Source organism: Crocodylus porosus, unplaced genomic scaffold (assembly GCF_001723895.1).
Source record: "Crocodylus porosus isolate Cpor-Errol unplaced genomic scaffold, CroPor_comp1, whole genome shotgun sequence".
Lineage (NCBI taxonomy): Eukaryota > Metazoa > Chordata > Crocodylia > Crocodylidae > Crocodylus > Crocodylus porosus.
Window position 1 is genome coordinate 68,155,616 of NW_017728948.1, and position 17,149 is coordinate 68,172,764.

Genomic DNA, 17,149 nt, shown 5'->3' on the forward strand with positions numbered 1-17,149 from the left:
TGAAGTACTAATTCTGATGAACACTAATTAAGTAGAAACATATTTATGAAAAGAACTGTGTCCAGATTCGGGTGTTGTCAGTAAGGGAGATATGTAAAATTTGTATATTTAGTGTAAGGAACCTGGGCAACAAAATGGAGGAATTTAAACTTCCAGTGAAGAACATGAAACTGGACATTATAGGACAGGGATATCAAGCTCACCCATGTCCTAAGGACAAATCCAGATCCAGTGGTGGCAGACAAGGCAAGTGACAGCATGGAGATTAATGCAGCCATTGCTCCTCTTCCCTCCACCTTTGTCCCCCGGCCCCTGCTACCAACATGTATGCCCATCGGGGCCCCACTGCTGTGAATTCAGCAGTAGGCCCAGACTCTGCTCACCTCTCCCCTGAATTTTCAGCCCCCCTAAGAGCCCCAGAGGTTGGGTGAAACATTTCTGACAGGATCAATGGTCTGTGGGCTGTATGTTTGTCATCCCTGTTACCGGATGATAGATACATGATGAAATGACATTTGTAATATAAGCATAGGTAGTGAAGAACATGTGCTATTTGGGAAAGGATAAAATCAAGGTAGATGTGGTAGGGTAATACAGCACCTTAACTATAAAAAGAAAGGGGAAAGGAGAGCACAAACACAACATACTATGCTTGGGTCAAAGTCATTTTGGAGAATTATGGTAACACAGGTTAGATTGAGATAATTTTGGTGTCTTCTATGAGCCTTCAGAGTTAAATCTGGATATGGAGGGATATCTATAATATTTTTCAGCAGCTAAATTCTGTTGGAAATTGTATCAGTGTGGAAGACTTCAGCTTCCACCTTTAGATAAAGCTACAAATAATGTTGGGGCACAGATTATATGGTTGTAGCGACCAACAGATTTCTTCACCTAATAGTCACTGACCCAATGAGAGATAATGTTGTTTTATACTTGGTTTTGAAAAGTAGTGATTATATTGATGAGAACTTGTTCCTAGAAAATAATCTCAGATTGAGTAATCACAAATTAATTTAGTTTAAATTAAAAGGACTGAAACAAAATGAAGTCTTTTGGAGTCTGAAGGATCTTAACTTCAAAAGAACTAACTGAGAAATTGAGAGAGCTAGTCAGTGAAGTTACCTGGGTTGAAAATCTCAAGAGATCTGAATGTGAAGGACAGCTTGAAATTTCTTTAGCTATGTGAAACTTGTATCTCAAGCAAGGAATAAAATCTCATAAGGAATTGTGCTAGTCTTAACTGCATAAGTCTAAGAAGGAAAATATTAGTATTAAGCAGAGGGCCTGCAAATAGAAACATAACTGATAAGCAAAGAAAGTGATGTCTCACAGGTCAAGAAGTGTAGAAGTAAAGTATTAATTGCCAAAAGTCAAGTTGAGTTAGACTTTGCAAAGGATAGGATAGTAAAACAAATAGTAAAATGTTATTCAGCCATATAAAATGATCAAGGAAGCAAGATGTGAGATCAGCATGAAGTGAGGGTAGGGACAATTTTAAAGATAATTCAGGTATGGCCATAAAACTAAATTAATACTTTCTTTCTGCTTCCAATAAGGACAGTAAGGCTCACCAAAGGGGAGAAGGCAGGAATGAGGATCTGGAAATGAAAACTGCCATAGCTGTAGTGAAGCAAAACCCTGGCACCTTAATGCACTCGACTCAGGGATATCAGATAGTCTGCATCTCAGCATAATGAACAACTCAGCACATGAACTCATAGCAAATATTTTGATGATTTAAAATTATTTTTGTCAAATTAGTATACTACAATGGAAGATAGCAAATATACTGCCTATAATTGCAAAGCTATCCAGACAGCTGCAGGCATATTAGTCTGACCTCAAGTATATTCAAGCCTTTACAACAAATTTTGAAGGAAAGAATTAAAGACATGAAGGTAAATGGAAAATGAACAAAAAATCTAACACAGATTTACCTAAAATAGATCATTACATACTAATCTGATACTCTTCTTTGAAAAGATAACTGGCTTTCTTCAAAGAAGATACAGTAGATCCAGTTTATTAGGAGTTCAGTAATACATTTGATTTGGTACAGAGAATTATTAAACTGGAGAAGATGGAGTGAGTATGAGATTTTTAAGGTGGAAAAGAACTGGCTAAGTGGGAAATGACAAAGGCTAGTACTTAAGAGAAAAATATCAAGCTTGAGGGAAGTAACTAGTACAGATCCTTCAAGGAACAGTCATCAGATCAATTTTATTTAATAGTTTCAGAAGTGAAAATTGCAGAAAAAAGTAAGTGTGCATTACTGAAGTTTGCTAGTGACAAAGTTGGGAGTCATAAACACACAGAAGAGTCAATCAGATACAGAATGGACTGCATGATGGAGTAATAGCAATGGGTGAAATTTCATAATTGAAAGTGCATGCTTATGACTACTAATCTTTTATACTACACATTGAGCATGTCTATAATGCTATTATTGTGCATGAATAAACGGCAGCAATTATTGCTCTGCAGTTAATTGCTCCCAAGAGCATGTTTGAATGTGCACTTGGGAGCAATTAACTCTGGAGCAATAAGCTCCACATTTTATTCATGCACAGCATGTAGAGCCATGTCAGAACAGTCCTAGATGGCAGGAGGCCACAGGGGTCAGCCTGCCAGCTGAGGACTGCTTCCCCCAGCTCAGCATGCTATGGAGGGCTTGGCTGGGGCATGAGGGAGCTTAAGTGTGGGGCTAGCTGGCAAGCAGCCCACACTAATGCACCGTCATGCCCCAGTCAGCCCCTCTAGTGTCCATATGTGGGCTACTGCAGAAGTTTTTACTTGTATTGACAAGTACTATCCTGCTGTGTAGTATACTAGTTTACTCCAGTCTAATAGGGGTGCATGTATAGATGTTGAGATGTTTACTTCACAGTTAATTAGTCAATTGGACAGTAAATGTCTCATGTAGATGTGTCCACTGAGAGAAGCCTTGTGCTCCTCTCCACCCCACCTTCATTGCTGTGCCCCCTTAGTTAAACTAGTGAGGCAAGGACAAGATCTCATCTGGAATACTGTGTAAAATTTTTGTCACCCATGTTCAAGAAAGATGATTTTAAATCTTTAAGGTGGAAGAAATGGGTGGAGACCCTATCTTAGGAGATGGAGCTAAAAGCTTAACTTGTTTAGCCTAGCAAAAGGATGAGCAATTGCTCTCCATGAATACATCAAAAAAGTAAACACACAGAGAGTAAAGAAGTATTTCAGCTAAAGGGAATGTTTGCACAAAAACAAATGGGCACAAACTCATCATGAATAAATTTAGGTTTGAAATTAGAGGAAGCTTTCTAGGCATCAGAGAAGTGAGGCTTTGGAGCACCCTTCCAATATGATTAGCAAAGTGCATAAACCAAGATAAAATAGTGTGGAGCTTGATCAGGTTATGAAATGAATTGTATGATGTGGCTGCCTGCAATAGCAGAGGACTGGACTACATGTCCCAGGTAGTCCCTTTCAGCCTTACGTTCCAAAATAATATTTTTATTTAGGATCAACAAACATCAAATGATCTACCCTGAAAGCAACATTAGTTTTGGGAAGGATTTTGGTGGTGGCAAAATCATAAGAATCACGATTCTTAAATGTACCCATTTCTGTCAAACTATTTTTCCAGTTCTAGTAGAGCTGAATTATATTAAGTGAGTAGAAGACTACAGCAATCAATAATTTGTTCTATAGCAGCTTCTTTATAAACACTCAAAGCTTTTTTTCCCTTCCTTTACTCACTCATTTTGCTCCTCCAGCTATTCTGCGATTCATATTCTGTAATGTGATTTTGGCCACTTTCCTTCTCTCTGAATTGATGTTTCTTTCCGTTGCTGTTAGCTAACATGTTATTCAAATTCAAAACATTATTATATTTCTCCTCCTCTTTTTTTTTTAGATCAAACCTTATTAACATCCTGACTCCAACTCTTTCTATTTTTCAGTACTGTTACAGCATACCCAAATGCCTTCAAGCTTTAAGATGGAAAAGAAATCCATGCAATTACTTTACAGAGGAAAGGCAGTTTATAGGTTTTTGTTTGTTTTTTAAACCCAGATTCACAAATTCTACACCTTATTAACATACCTATATAAAAATATTCTAAAATTTTCTTGCTAATCCAGGCATTATTCGTTATTTGTTATTTAATCCACTCCCCTTGCAAAAACACTATTATTGTCTTTCTCTTATAAAATTTCATGCTGATTTTTTGATGGTTACAAAATACTTTAATCTCATTATACGCTCAGCTTTTAGCTGTTTTAATCAATTAATATAGTGTAAATGGCTGGAAGTTTGATCCAGACTTATAAATCAGATGACATATATGTTCCTTGTAGCCATGAAGACAGCTTTTATAAGTTGTTGGTCCTCATAAAAAGATGAGTCCTTTTTAGGTCACTTTAAGGGATATCCACAGTCTTAGTTTAAAATAGTGACCTTGCTGGTATGTGAAGGTGGGTCACAAAGGAATTCTCTTAAGGCTCTAATGAGTGAAATTGTAATAGTCTGTTATGTACTTATAGATCAACCAGTTTCACAGTTGGCTCTCTATCCACAAGGATTCCTTACATCCAAAAGTCCTTGGTGTAAATTCCTTTCAGCACATATAAACCAACTGAAAGTGGTTTGGATGGACAATAACTAGGGTATGGAAGGATTCATAAACAATCATATGGCTATTATTTATATTCTGCAAAACTCCACCTAAGCAGGAAGCAAACGCTTGTGGCCAGATATCCGCTGGTCTAGTCTAAATCAATACATTCCTATTGAAATAGCTGAAGCAATGTCAATTTATAGCAGCTGAAGATCTGGTACTCATGGAAGGTAAAAATAACAACCTTTAGATAGGTCTACTACAGCAGTGACTGAAAAGAAGAATTCATGAGCACATGTGTCTTTGGTACATCTTTAGCTTTTCTAGGTTATGTGCCATTCTCTCTTTTTACAGATGGCTTTTTACAATGCTATTTTTTCTTGATAGTACTCCTGCTGATATAAGATATTTTTGGCTTTCAGAAGCCTCTTTGTACTGCTCTTGCCTACTCAACATAATCTGCATTAGTTAATTATTTCATATACCAAATATGTTTCTCAAACTGTAGATACACTGCAAAGCAAACAAACCTCAGAAAAATACAACATGGGGAAACAAACCTTAATGGAAAAAATATTCTAGCAAGACAAAACTTTTAATTTTTAACCACCAGCTTGGTACCTGTTGTGGTCCCTTAGCAAAAATCTCAAACCCATCTGCTAAGTGCCCAGGCTAGATAAAGACTGCAGGTTGACCCTTGCAGTATGTTCTGAAAGTCGCCAAATCTGGGCCTTGGAGAACTACGGCAATACATGATTTTTAGACCCAGGAACTGCCTGTAAAAATGCTTTGTCATCAGCCCTCTCCCACCGATGTCAGGACATTTAGATAATCTCGGTTGCTATGGTAGCTCAAAAGACAGAGGCAGGCTTTCCATTAGATGGAAATTTCAGTAACAAGCACATGCTTCTCTGCCTCTGAAGGTTAGTTATAGTGGAAGTTGCTGTGGAACTCATATGTGAATGGCTAGAACTTGGAAAGCTTCTGAAAAGGCAGACAGAGTAATAAGAAAAAAGTTGTGCAGTTAATTGAAAGAGGGCAGAACTGCATGCTCATTTTACCTCATTAGAGCTGGCAGCTTGTTTTGCACGAACATTTCTCACTCAGGCCTACCAGTGAGAACCGAAGTGAGTCAGAGGTGAGTGACAAAGCTATTTAATAAGGATCAACCTTTTGCTGAATAGTCCTGAGTGTAAAAAATGCTAAATGACACTACAGCCTGCTTCCTGCAGTGTAAGGTGCAGGCATAGAACTTGCCATGTTTTGGATATACTGTGTTCCCTGAGATATACTAAAGGAGCAGTCCTTGCCTTGCCCTAACATAGGGGGCTGTATCATGACAAGTTCTTGCATTGTAACACTGTTTCCATCTCTGTCTCCTGTACCTCCATCTATGACCATCACAACCTGCCCCTTTACATTTGGTACCGTTTCTATAATGGAGATTTTGTCTTGTGTCATTTTTGACTATTTGGACACATTCAGCTTGTGGGTTAGGCTCCTGGAGCCCATGCTGTGAGTCCCCAGCAGGGGTAAGTCCACTTTAATGAAACATTTCCTGGAAAACTTCTACCAGTGAGCCTTGCACCTGGAATTTAATGATACTTTGCCCTTATGGAACTACTAGGGGAGCCTGTAACAGTTCTACCATATGTTCTATCCTGCAGGGTACCATGATTCCTTCACATACACATATGTACACGATTCACACTCCTCCATCTGTAGTGATGAATCTGGGCCATCATGTATTAATGTCTGTGGGTCAGATTCTGCCACCTGTACTCTAGATGAGTGCCTTACTTGGTCCATTAGCCCCAGTGATTTCAATGGGACTATTTATGGAACAAACACTATTCAATGTGCACAAGCATGACAGACTCTAGCCTCTACCTCCTATTATAATAACAATTTATAGCACTTAAATTATTGATATGCCAGATTGGTTTTAGTCCCTGCAAGGGCTATTCTGTCAGCCTTTGATACTATGTAGTGTTTTTAAAGTCAGTAGGGTTAGTAGTAGGGCTATCAATTAATTGGTGTCAATGTGCACAATTAACACAAGAACCAATTAATCCATTGATTTTTAACACATTAATCACACACATGGTTTTGGAGCCCATGCTCTAAATGCACACAAACAGATACAGACACAAACACACATGATTACCTGTCAGCTCTGTGGTCCTGGGGGACCCTGATGCAGTAACCAGTAGAGCTGTGCAAAATTTTGCTGCCCATTTCATTTCAACACTGTTTTGACTCATTTTGAGGTCAAGAACAGCAAAATCAAAGTGAAACAAAGGGCATTGACATAGCCTCGAAGCAAAATGAGGTTAGCTGAAATGTTCCGACCATAGTGCCGGGGATGGGAAATCAGTCCAGCCGGGCTGACTTCTGATCCCCTGCATAAAATCAAGCAGGGAATGGGAAGCCATCCCAGCTGGGCTGACTTCCCGCTCCAGCTTGGGCTGGAAACTCAGCCCAGCTGGGCTGAGTTCCTTTTCCCCAGTGTGATGGTCAGGGAAAGCATCAAAGCAGTGTCAAAACACCCTCACTGGTTTGATAAAGTGAAACAGTGAGGCTGTTTCAACTCAAAATGAAATCTGATACAAAACACCATTCTGCCCAGACCTTGAAACTGAAGTTGGAATGGAACAGTGCCATTTTGCACAGCCCTAGTACCCAACCTATCTGACTCATGAAAGACTGTCCCCTCCGCCTGCCCACCTCTGCCTGAACCAGAAGAGATAAAAAGAAGGACTTACAAAAGGCAGTGAAAACATAGTGAGAGACACACCTAAACCCCTCTGGATAAGAGTGACAGCATTAAGGCGACTTCCCTAGTCTCATTTGCATCAGAGATGAGACAGGGTAGCAACTCCTGTTGCATCAAAGATAGGAAGGGAAGCACCTCCATTAGCATCCAGAATGGAGAACAGAGATTCCAAGGAAAGGATCACATTGAACTCTGGGACCAGAGAAGCAGGGGATGACTGCATGATGGGGGAACTCTTCTCCAAATGCTAATCAACCCATGTCTGCACACACCCAGCTCACATTTATCAGACCAATTCTAGTGATGACTCCTTTATTGGTACCCAAAACATTGAATCTGCCTGTTTGCATTGTGAGAGCCCTCAGAGTAACACCATCCGTAGCCAGGAATGATCAGCTCCTATTGTCCAGCATAACAAAACGACCCTGGTATACTCCCTTGATCCATTATTTATCCATAAACAAATCTTGTGTTCTCCCTTGAACCATTGTTATTTCCCTACAAAAACCCCTACCCAAGTTCAAGTTTCTGTTCTGGTGCTTGGATCCAAACGCTGTACCAGTTTCACTGGGACTTTACCTTCTTCTTTTCTGCCTGGAGTACCTTCACTGATTGTGCTGGGGGCTCTGAATGCATTTTATTGTTACTCTGCTGAACTAAGCTCTGTACTGATTCTGTGGCTTATGAGGGTATCAGCTTGGAAGTGTTGATTGACCCTGCCGTCTGAGACATGCTCTATTCCTGTGCTGAGTCTGGGGCCCATGAGGGTATCAGCCTGGGAATGCTGAGTAAGCCTGCCCTCTCAGATGTGCTCTGTTAATCTATGCATGTGTGTACGTGTTCAACTGATTTGGTAGCTGGAGGAACCCAGTCCCATTAAAACTAAACCCTGCAAGGTAACTCCACTGGGGGGTAAGGACTTGCACAAGGGACAGATAAGCTCTGTATACAAATACAAGTGACACAAGCAGTACATTGATAAAATTCCAGAGACCCCAGAAAAATAACTCTAATAAATAAGCATACCCCAAAGAGATGGGCAAATCTGTTAACAACAACAACAACACACACATACACACATGTGAGCACACACACACACACACACACACACACACACACACACACACCCCCCAGAGGTGCACCACTATATTGGCACCGTATTGGAATGCCACATGCATGTATGCAGCCGCAGCATGCATGGGGCCAGAAACGCAGCCCCATAGCATATAGAACAGCACCCAGCAGGTAAGTCTGTGGAGGGGGAAAGAAAGGGGCAGAGGGGGAAGTTTGAGGCCCCCACGGTGAGGGAGGGAGTGGGGCAGAGGACGGGATAAATGGGACCTTGGGGCTGGGGCAGGGAGCAGGACAGAGCCATGGGTAACTTGTCAAGGAGTGCAGGGGGTGGTGGCTAGAGGACACATGGATGGAATGTGCCCCCCCCAGACTTGTGCATGGGGAAGAGGTGGGCTGCCCACTAAAGGCTGGAGCTCTGTGTCCTCTTGCCTTTGCCATGGGAACCATATGCTTCCTGTACTGTGCCCCCTGCCTGCCCAGTGGTAGGAGGCATAAAACAGCTTTGCGCGGCTTCCAGGTAGCATGGTGCAGAGCCCAAGCCTGCAGCAGGCAGCTTACCTCTGCCTATCTGCAGCAGGCAGACTACCCCCGCACAGAAATCTAGGGGGCACATGACCCCCATATGTTCCCTGGGGGTGTGTGCAGTGATGGGGAGCCTCCTCCTGCCCACCCCCCCACAACCCTGGACAAGCCATCCATGCCTCCATCCCACTTCCTACCCCAGCCCTGGAGTCCCATTCACCCTTGCCCCACTCCCTCTCTCATAGTGGGGGGCATCAATCTTGCCCCCCTTCTTCCCTACCCCCTGCCACTTCCCCACCCCTCACAGACTTACCTGCTGGGCACTGCTGTACACACTGTGGGGCTATATTCCTGTAGTGTTAACATATTTTTATTTTAAAAGAGGACCCCTATTGTGGGTGTAATATGATTGTGAGGGAGGAAATGATAGGTCCATGACCTGCCCCTCACTCCCAAGCCACAACCCCCCCCAAAACTGCTGCTGTCCCTCATTCCTAACCCACAGTACCCTAAGTCCTGCCAGGGCATATGGGGGTCCCCCCTTCCCAGACTCCAGACCCCCCCCACACCCATAGCACCCCACACCTTCACAAATCCCCACCACACCCACCCCAACCATAAAAATTACCTTCATAATTTTGCATAATATAGAGTTTTTCTCCACATAATTTTGAGGTTTTAGTTGTGAGATTAAAATCACAATTAATTGTGACTAATTTTTTTAATACTGCAACTAATTGCGATTAAATGTTTTAATCGTTTGATAGTCTGAGTTAGTAGCATCAATAGGGTATGTAAATCCAGCCAGCATTTGGCTTCCAGAGCTTAAATTAGATAACTCCTTTTAAAATCATGTAGTGTTTTCATAACTGAACATATTTACAAACAGACAAGTTATATTTCAGTACATTGTCACTGCAACAGTAGCTGTTAAGAAACAGGAAAACATTAGGATAAAAACTCAGCAATTTCAAGTTATATGGAAAGTTGCCAGGTTTAAAGCAAAATCAATATTGCATTTTGTGGGAAGGTATCTTTAGCCTAGCAGCATCTCATGGCTCACAGCTCACATTAGTAAGTGCATATTTCTTGAAAGTTACACATACATATATTTCATTTGTTCTTCAAAGGTGATGAATTGCAAAACACAATGTCACACCATACCATAAACAAAAGCATAGACAATTTTTTGCAAAGTGTTAGTGTTTCTGCACCATTCCAAGCAGCAGCTGTAAGGCAAAAAATATAGTCCATTAGGAAAAGTGTTTGATATGGGCCACCTGCTTATGCTGCACTGAATGTAGAGTATCTGAGTGTTCACTAATTTGGCAACCTGAATTTAGTCCCAACCTCATCCAAAACTGTCTGTGCACTATGATTTATTTGATACTCAAGACACATAAACAAAATAGAATGGATGAGAACTACATGGAGAAGCTGTGTTGTATGGTAGCAGTACAAGCTTCATTATACTTTCGCCACTGGATGAAGTGATACAATACTGTACTGCAAGGAAACCTTGGGCATATCATGGATTTTCACCCTGAGTATTTTCATAATGTAAGAAATGGCTCATATCATTGATCCCTTTTATCATTCTTTTGAACTGCTCAGGCAGAAAGCTATCTGGATCTAAGAGAATCCTCAGGTGGCAGCAAGCTAGTTTAGGCAGCTCTGTGCCACTCACCCCTCCAGCAGACCTATAGCCACATCTGCATTTCTGCAACTCCACGGATTTAATTGCTGCACTGTGGGTGAGAAGGGAACGCAGCCCAAAATCTGAAATGTGAGTGTCATTCCCTTAGTTATTCTAGAACATTGGTTCTCAACCTTGTTAATCACGGCACCCCTAATTAGACTCAAGGCATCCCCTTGGCAAATGCCAGGTCTTACATTTCATTTTTCTTTTTCTTTTTTTTTTGGCTACAGGAAAAGTAGAAAAATATTTCCTTTGCAAATGACTCAGAAAGACAACAACAGGCCAGAATGTTTTCTGGCCAGATGGATTCCAGTTTGAACTCTCTGGGTTTATCTTCTAAGCCATGTCTATAGCTAACATATGCCAACATTATGAAGCACCCCCCCATCATCCTTGAAAGGATCTCAAGGCTTCCTGGCTGAGAATCAGTGTTCCAGATTATTGCCCTCTAAATTACTCAAAATTATCTGCAGATATCTTCATTGTTCATATCTTTCTACTTCGGTACAATTATGTTAGATCCTGACTTCATGCGGTGCTCAATGACTAGGAAGACTATGATCCAATGCTTGGGTTCCAGTTGCTCAGGGAGCAAGCACCAGCACACATTGCTTGACAACAGCTTCATTCAAAATGGACACAGCTTCGGACTAGGTCCAACAAACTGGGGATCTGCACTGAACATTATTTTTTCCCCATATTTATATACCTTGGTTCGTGCTCATTAACATTTACTCCACCTTGGTCCCTACTTTGTTCCACCCATAGTCCATCCTATCTCAAGCTCCACCTATGTTTACTGCTTGCTTTATTAGCATGGGATTGCCTATGCATTTCACTCATTTACGTGCCTTCTTGCTATGTGTGCATGTGTCAGACCATGAACCTGGCTTCTCTCGGTCACTGGGCAGACTTTGACCAAAACCTGGAAACTTCTTCACCAGTCACGATTCACCTTTTGGCATATGTTCGTCTTATATTCTGTTACCGGTTATATGTTATCTTTCACATTCCAGTCTGTTTTTTTGTACCAAGTTGTACCATCTTCCACATTCCTAAGACTTCAGCTCATTTATAGCACACAAACGTACACAGACTCACTTGAAAATGGTTGACACAGTTAAGATGGTTACTTAGCATAAGCAAATGGCTGGCTTAGCATAAGCATTCATAAGCAAAATCTTATATATAAGAGCTATATATCTTACACTACTATATGGTTAGAAAAAATACTTGCCTAAGCATCTTGCAAACTTACTTCTGATATATCATTTTGCCTTGTGGTCAGCAGCTTTGCTGAGCCACAGATTAAAGCCTTCTTTCAGCTGCAAATCCAGTGCTCCCCATGATCCAAATATTGTCATTCTAACAGATTACACAAGATGCTTTACTTGAGATTAGTGCAAATTACTGCACAGTAAGCATCACCGTCTGCATGTGCAGACTCTTACTGGACAGTAATTTTCTCCAATCATGAGTAAAATGAATAATGATCAAGGAACTGGGGCTGGGAGCATGGGCGACTGGTGCCTCCTGAGTCTGGGGGAGCACAGAACATGGGGGGGAGGGGACACAGCACACCACTACCCCTTCCTGGGCCACCCTTTCCACCCACAAGAGCCCCAGGCTTACCTTTCTCCCAGCAACAGGAACAGCACCTCTGCTGGGGGATCGGAGGATGCTCTTTACAGGTAGAGAGGGAGAGGGAGGTGCCACATGGTGAAGGGAGGCAAGGCAGTGCTCTGGTTGGCTGGAGTGATCTCTGACACTCCAGCCTCCAGAGTGCTGTCAGGGAGGGTGGGGCTGGGTAGAGAAGCAAAGCGCAGTCCCCGGCCATACAATCAGGCTGGTGAGGATCTTCTCCATGCCTGGTCCTGTCTTGAATGGTGCTGAGTTGGGGTACACCAATGGGCCCTCTGCCAGTTTTGGGGGCCAATCTCAGGGGGGCACATCCCCCCCATGCCCTGCCTACCAGTTGCCTGTGGCTGGGAGCTCCCTGCACAGGGAGAGTTCCCTGCCCAGCCTGGAGGTGGCCGAGACCCCCCCCCAATTGGGACAGTTTCTGCTCAGTCCTGGGCTGCATGGGGAAGTCTGCACATGGAGCCTGGAGGTGGCTGGGGACTGTCCCATTTTGGGCAGTCCCCAGCCAGCTCTAGACTGAATGTGCAGACATCCCTGCACAAGCCAGAGCTGGATAGGAACTTTCCCAGTCAGGGACAGGTCCCAATCCCCTGCTCCATCTGCCAGTGGGGAGCTAGCAGTGAGGCCCCAGCTGGGTGTTGAAATTCTTGGGCAGTGAGGTTGAGGGACACACCTCCCCAAGGGACACCTCAGTTAGCAGACCTGCCTGAGGGTGTTCCCAGGGCTACTGGCACCCTGAGGATCCAGAATCCAGCATATCACCTGGCCTAGCATGCTGGTGAGGGTTACAAATGTAAAGGAAACTTCTATTAATGTTCTTCATTCAGTGAGTTATAGAAGCAGACAGATAGTACATGTTTTTAAAGCTATCCATTACATAGTAAACATTTTATTTGGCAGCAGCTTATTGTTTGTCATTACACACATCCCATTAGTGTTGAATTGGACATAAAGGTGGTTCCTGTTCAAAGCATTGGGATGGCATCCAATGTACAAATAAAATTTCTTGGAAATTGCTACCCATCACTAATTTTAATGATTTTGCTTTAAAGCACATATAAAAGGTTTCACTGTGGAATATTTCTGTAAACCACATTGTTTCCAGTAATATGAAGAATGGATGGCTGCAGTTTCCTGGCTTTATTTTTCGGCACAGATTATGGTCATGAGGATAGCATTCCTTATTATATAAGATCTGTGCATTAGTTCTACATGTTCTGGCATTGGTCTTTTCAGAAATTCCCAGGAGATATTATGGACCTGGATCAAAGATTCAGTGAATCAATAAAATGCCCTTTCATTGACTTCAGAGGGCTTTGGATCAGTCCCATTGGCAAGATGTGGTCATATAGCATGTCAGTTAAGATATTAAGTACATATTTAACAGGTGCATTTTGTGATTCTTTTCAGTTGTCCCCTTCTTTTGAGGGGAGATGGCAAAACATTTTCCTGAAAGCCTGTCTTATGAGCCTAAGTTCCAATTTTGAGAGCCATTTAGGTATCTCTTAAGTGCTTGGGTAACTTATTTTAAAGCAAGGCTTAGAATCATTAGTTCATGTTCTTTTGTGGAAGGTACATCATTGATAGCTTGCACGTATTTTACCAAATGTGAAAGATCAAAACATGTCATAAACTTAAATCCTAAAGAAACAAGTAAATAACCCAGTAACAGAATGTCCCAACCCTTACAATCATAATTATAAAAAAAGCCAGATTTATTGAGATGAAAGAGCTCATGAGAATGCTAATTTTCTTTTTAAGAATTGCCTTAGCTAGCTAATTATGTTTTCAAATGCTGTTAAAAACTTGTCTTACCTGAGTGAAAGGCATCGCCTAATTAAAAAGTATGACAAAGAGAGCTCAGTGGGTAGGAAGCTAAGCACACATTGACTAAAAGAATAATGGGTACTCAAACCTCTTAAGCAGAGTCCTGCTCAAACACATGAAAGATTAAAACACTCCAATCCTATTTTAAAACTCTTTTTATTTTTTCATCTTTTTTATTAAATTCAGCCAGCTGCATACTCTGAGCTCTTTTGCTTTTCATTATAATCTATGTACCAAAAACAAACATAGAACTAGTAACAGATAGGAAGGACAAGGCTGAGCTCCTAAATGAGTTCTCTGCATCTGTATTCCTGAACACGGATAAAGACATATTTCCCAAAGGGGCTATAGACAGGCACAAGAGGGACTCCAATCCACTGACACTTAGCACTGACCTAGTGAAGGGGCATTTGGAGGGGCTGGATGTGTTTAAGTCAGCAGGTCCTGATGATCTTCATCCAAGGGTGTTGAAGGAATTGGCCAGTGTCCTTGAAGAATCACTGGTTCAGTTGTTTGAGCACTCATGGAGCTCAGGATTGTTCTTAGAGGACTGGGAAAGGGCCGGTGTGATCCTTATTTTCAAGAAGGGGAGAAAGGATGATTTGGGTAACTGTTGGCTGGTTAGCCTCACCTCCTTAGGAAAACCTTTGAAAAAAATATTAAGGATCACATCTGTGGGAGTCCAGTAGGAAAAATAATGCTGAAGGGCAACCAGCATGGCTTCATAGCAGGTAGATCCTGTCTGACTGACCTTGTTTCTTTTTATGACCAGATCACAAAATGCTTAAATGCAGGAGTTGCGGTAGATGTCATTTACTTGGATTTTAAAAAGGCCCCTGATACAGTGTTGCATCCCATTCTTACGAATAAATTAAGTGGTTGTGATGTAGATTATTACATGGTCAGGTGGGTGGAGAATTGCCTTCTGGGGCTTACCCAGAGGATGGTGGTGGACATGTCATTTCTGACCTGGAAAAGTGTGGGCAGTAGAGTTCCCCAACGTTTGGTCCTTGGACCAGTGCTGTTTGATATCTTCAGCAGTGACTTGGATGAGGGTGTGGAAAGCACTTTGTCCATATTCATGGACAACACCAAATTATGGAGCAGAGTAAACCCACTGCAAGGCAGGTAGTGGATTCAGGTGGAGTTGGACAGATTGGCAAAGTGGGCAGAACAGAATAGGATGCAGTTTAACAAAGAAAAGTGCAAAGTGCTGCATCTAGGGAGAAAGAATCACCAATACACCTACAGACTGGGAGGGGACTTTCTAAGCAACACAGCACCAGCAAGGGATCTTGGAGTCATAGTCAACTCCAAAATGAACATGTGTTGTCAATGTAATGAAGTGATAAGTAAAGCCAACTATACTCTTTCATGCATTACAAGGTGCATCATGAACAGGTCTAAGGAGGTGATACTTTCCCTCTATGTGGCATTGATAAGACTGCAGCTGGAGTACTGCATCCAGTTCTGGGCACCGGACTTCAAGAGGGATGTGGATAACTTTGAGAGGGTCCAGAGGAGGGCTACTCATATGGTTAATGGCCTGTAGGTAAGTTCCTATGAGGGGAGATGGAGAGACCGGAATCTCTTTAGCCTCCAAAAAAGAAGGCTAAGAGGGGATCTTGTGGCCATCTACAGCTTCACTGGGGAGGGAGGGGGGGCAGCAAGGAATAGGGAATACTCTGTTTACCAGGGCACTCCTTAGGGTTACTAGGAACAACAGCTATAAACTGACAGAGAACAGATTGAGATTAGATATTAGGAAATATTTCTTTATGGTGAGAGTTTCCAAAATCTGGAATGGGCTTACAAGGGAGGTGGTGCTCTCCCCTTCCTTGGAGGTCTTTAAGAGGAGACTAGAGAAACACATAGATGGGGTCACCTGACCCCAGCACTCTTTCCTGCCCAAGGCAGGGGATCAGACTCGATGATATACTGAGGTCCCTTGTGACCCTAAAAATCTATGAAATCTATGGAATTATGGAATAACATACATGCTAAGTATTTTATATATATTTAGAGCCACCCCAAAGAATTCCAAGGTTGTTCACCAAAATTTAGGGCCAGGTGCTCAGTTGATGTAAATTGGTGCATTGTCACTGAAGCTAATGGAGTTAGGCTGATTTATACCACTTGAAGATCTGTCCTACATTCACAAAGAACTAATATGGTGAAAAAGGAAAGAAAGTGAATTGCAGGGTAAATATTTTTCCTAAGGAACTTATTCTGCTGAAAATTACCATGGGATCTTTACTGTCTATGGACCATCTTTTTTTAAAGGCACTTGTTTGATTCACAATGCATTTGATAAGCAGGGTGATGTTCTTGTAAAACTGTTGTGTATATTCTGGTAAGTAGGGAAAAGGTTAATTCTCCATTGTCTTATTCTGGGAATATGTTTGTGCATATCATGTGATATCATGTAATACAACATATATTGAACCTGAAAAAAAAGGGGACATAAATGAGTTTCCATTGACAAAAGCACAGAGCAGTACTTGAAACGTAATGAAAGACTTAATAGGATTGGGAAGGTGGTTAGCTGTGTTTGCCTGAAATTAGGCGGGAGGTAAGGCTGGGTAGTACCTAAGGGCACCTAGACATGAGCAGCGAGGCTGCTCCAATGCACTATAATTACAGAGCATAAGAGCAGATTCAACTACTCAAGTCTGCTGAAGCATGGCACTTATGCAGACCAGTTCCTCATGTATCAGTGCACCTGTGCTTAAAAATGGAGGTGAGGGCACTTTAACAAAAGTTCATTCAATGAGCTTTAGTTAATGTGTCCCCACCACCATTTTTTAAGTGTGGGGATGCTGATATATGAGATGCTCTGGGCACTCTAATTAAAGTGTCGTCCCCCACCCCCACCCCCAAACCATGTGTATAAACCCCTTAAAGAATAACTTCAGAGAGATCTATGAATTGACTGGAGAGGTTGATGGGAGTTAATTTCTTTCCGTGGACCTAAATTCAGTCTTGCTGGTAGAGTGAAATACAAACAAC